The sequence below is a fragment of the Tigriopus californicus genome, chromosome 9 (genome assembly GCF_007210705.1).
Source record: "Tigriopus californicus strain San Diego chromosome 9, Tcal_SD_v2.1, whole genome shotgun sequence".
Taxonomy (NCBI): domain Eukaryota; kingdom Metazoa; phylum Arthropoda; class Copepoda; order Harpacticoida; family Harpacticidae; genus Tigriopus; species Tigriopus californicus.
The window spans coordinates 2,702,941-2,707,249 of record NC_081448.1 but is presented as its reverse complement, the minus strand read 5'-3'; positions in this window follow the sequence as shown (position 1 = coordinate 2,707,249).

Here is a 4,309-nt window from a genome sequence, read left to right as displayed (position 1 = left end):
AGTAATACTCCATAGTGTGTGTAGCAAGTTTCAAAGCCTCACTTTCTTTAAGGAGAAATCTAAATGAGAATGCCCATTCATATGCACATGCTTGCAATTGGCGATTTTCAGACTTAAACTTACGACTTAAAACCAATAGTTGGATCTTCCAAAGACAGACTTTCTATGGGTAAATAAGAACCAACAAATATCTCCTCAAACAATAAACTGAACATTCAAAGCGCAAAAATGTCTTGTGTAAACACCTAAACCTTCTTTCCTCTTATCCTTATTGAAGCAGTCTGGTTCCCCTTTGCTTTTGCAGTAGTTTAGAATGACACTTTTGCTTCCCAATAGATTTTTTCCCCCCTCCAAGGTCGAGCGATGGCAATTACTGGCACGTGAAGTCGCCCCTCCAGCCATTTTCTCTACCTTATGTACATCATGATATCACAGCCAATGCCCATTACCTCTCCTGTCCCAAAAATCCTATTGAGACCGGAGATACGTAGTTCTGGTAGTATCGTGTCAACAAATTGTAATTCATATTTTCTCATTGCTTCTGAATGAGCTTGCCAAGTATGGCATCCATGTCTTTGTCAAGGGAGATTGCTTCTTCTACAAGAGAGGTTCGCTGCCAGTTCAAATGCGAAACATGGAGTGGGCCTTAAACGCATGAAGCACGAATCGAAGGTGGGAAGGACAGAGATCCGAACGCGGGGCCGCAAATGACGGTGCGCCCAATAATTAGGCGGCAATTTATTACATGATGAAGCAACTTGACTCTTCATTAGGTTCCTCGGAGTTCAAGTTGGAATAGAAGGAAGATGAGCATACCTATGAGGCCCAAGCACCAAACCACCCGACCCATTATCGTTGAATGAATGTGTGTTGTGGGAGGATGAGTTAAGACATAATAGATATGGGTAATTTCAAGTCAAGAAAATGGGCCTCAAACGCCATAGACAACGAGGAGAATAACCAATGTGCTGTATCTATTCAGTGGGCATAACTGGCGAGGCTTTCTTGAAGAGAAGTCATCAATAATCTCGTTCAATTTACATGTTGGGCAATTTCGGAATGGGTGTATAGTGTACTAATTTAGAGTATCAACGAATAATGAAGACCTAACATAAAATTCTTATGTCATGAATTTGGCGCACACTCGAGCACTTGAATACAAGCACTGTTGTATAAACAATTTACAATAGTATCAGAACAAGTTTGCTTCGCTATTGGACCGTATCGTTGCTGCTATTTTAATTCATTGGTGGATCAAATATTTTTTTTAGGTTCTTTTAATTTTTTTTTCTTTAAATTAATGTCAATTCCGCGAGATGACATATGTACGTGTATCGAGCAAATAAAACAGGAGGCATGAATGTGAGGGATATTATTTTGATAATTAATATGCTAATTTTGATGGGAAAAGCCGAAAATATATTTTCGACAGAATGAGATTTCGACGGTTGTTGTCGCGAGTATTCTCTTTACCTAATTATACATTGTGGTCCTTCCATTGTCATTGGGCTACATAAAGTTAATAGATTTGTTATGAATGGCAGGAATAGTCCAAAACTTTCGTACTTTAATATCTTTATTTTCATAACGCTGACTGGCACTACCTTTGGTGGCACTGGACGATAAAAAATTAAAACTAAGGCTTGTTGACAAGGGTGATAGCGTCGCCAAAAAAACAACCATCAGTCAAAAACATAGTAGGTAAGCATGAAACGTTTCAGTCCGAAGAAGATGATCATCTCAAGAAATGTGTTTTTGCATATTTTTGATGTCGTATCATCTCACACAATTCAGGATTTATTAGCTAAATTTAGGTTTGATTTATTGCTTTATTTCTCAATTTTCAATTGAGTCGCAATACATATGGGCGGTTTTTAAAAAGTAAATAAGAGTTAATTCTAGAACAAGATGGCAATATTTGCCAGTTATCTCATGTTTATTTTTGTTGCGATGTACAGGTCAGCATTTATCAAAAGATTTTCGATCAAGTTTTACGCTAAATGATTTAAGCAAGGAAATTATTTACTTTTATAAATTCAAACGACAATAATCATTTATATTCTACACGGGCCAGTTTAAACATAATAGCTAGTTTTATTGGGAGTAGAAATTGTTTGTCAAAATAAGTACTTCATGCCGAGCACACTGAGAAACAAATTGTGGTAGAAGCAATCACGGCATCAAAAACCATCTTGAAATGCCTTTAAAGCATGACTTATAATTTGATGACTTTTTTATGAAGATTTCTCAAGGAAAGAATGGAATAATGAGGCTTTTATCCTGCTTTGTTTCCAATTACCATAACAAGTTTTCGATCACCCATTCTGCCATCTGTAATCATCAAAGAAGGTTCCTCTATTTTAATCATGCCTCAAAAACCATCCGTGAATAGGGTGGATGTAGAGTTTGGATCCCGTGTAAATGATTTGGCCATGAAAAGAGATGGTGACAAGCACATATTCGGCGCTTTGACCTCAAGTCCTTAAAAGAGAGACACTAATATACTCTTTAGTTGTAATTTTAGGGGGAAATGTTAGAGGTCAGTTTTTGGCTTTGTCATATACCTGATAAATGGTGTCGTTTTATACTGCCATGAGTTTGGTTTTATTTTCCTTCTTCCTTCCTGAAATGTCACGCTCTATCTTGCAAACTAGGTCTTGAGCAAAGTATTCAAAATAATTCTTGATCATTTGTGGAAATTTGTTCGCCCGAGATATGAAAAAAGAAGAACTGACATTTTGAATATTACGAGTACAAGACAAATCCAATCAATAGTTCGATTGAGATAATAGCGTTAAGAGATGACATATTCTGCCTCAAACTTAACCCTCAAGCAAAAAATCTTTTAAAAAAATAAGCCATGAAATGGTAGACTGTGCCAACTAGTACTTAATAATAGTAATCAAGAACTCGAGAGATTGTGTACGGTATAGTATGAGCAAACGCTTACTTTTCTACCTAATTGAAAAGTCTTTATACTCATATTTAAGAGTTTAATAAAGTCATAAAAATTGGCCCCTTGACCACATTTTGGCGGCATTTATAACTCCTGTGTTTTTGCGTTTATGGAAAAAGAGGCTGAACTTTAAAACTCACACGAAACACTTTGAATGAAAGATCTCGTAACATATTTGCAGCCACTTACTGTCATGCTAATTTTCAGTTATTTCCATACGAATGATTATTCATGTCTTCCCATCCAAATGTCTCAAAGGCGATTTCTGCATGATGAAATCGATTCCACCGGCTTCACCCACATATACTTTTGACTTTGGCCGTTCCACGAGTTGATTTCACTTCTACCAAAATCGATTCAACCCCAGTTACCTCTTCTGAAGGCATTAATCAATTAAACAAGACAAAAAAGATATCCATGACATAATAATTTAGTGCTTTTCCTGATTGATAAAATGTCTTCATGTCTAGGAAAACTGATTCGTTTTTCTAAAGGCCTCTTCCCGTCTTCTCCTCAACAGAGCGATGGCTAAAATGTGCTTCAATCAAGTGACTCAGGCTTTACTATGTGATCGTGAACAACGAACGTACGAGTACTTCCAAACGTCAATTATGTACCACAAAGACGGTCTGCGGGCTTCAGATGTGGTGACATTGACCTCTGCTTATTTGCGGTTCACAAACTTCGGCTGGAAGAAGACGATTTCTGAAATGTGCATGGGACATCTCTGAAATGCATACAAAGGAAGAGCTCGTTCTTGACTTTGAACATTGATCGTGTTTGAAGAAATTTGAAGTCCCCTTTGAAGGTGAGCGAACAATGTGGAATTTGTTACACCGAAAATGAAAAGTTGTTTGTCAAGGAGCCTCAAAATCGCCTCTTCGTCCAAGATCTATGGAAACGCCACGTTTGAACGTATAGACACAATGGAAGTCTCAATGTCTTTTTGAGTAATGTTCAAAAACCGTGCATCTGACAAGAAAGTGCGCAATCCACGAGATTGAACCCGTCAGTTTTTGGTATTGATGTGATCAATCTGCTTGTGACGGCAGTTTGCAAAACAATGCTGCAGCCCTCATCAGACTGTTTTGGGACCATAAATGACTAGTGGATCTAATTTGGAAAAAATGGCGGCTGTCAAGGTCAGCAGTACTGGTTTCTAAACTGTTGTCACAGGCATGTTAGTTCCATCCGTGATCTTTTTTTTTCATTTCTTATTTTTGGAACTTTTTGAATGCAAGATGAAGTGTATCCCCAATATATCGAAAGAGTATGTAGGTATTGAAAACGAGTGATTGAGCAATACTGGTTGATTTGCTCACTATGTCCGTAACGCAAGTCAACAATTCATGA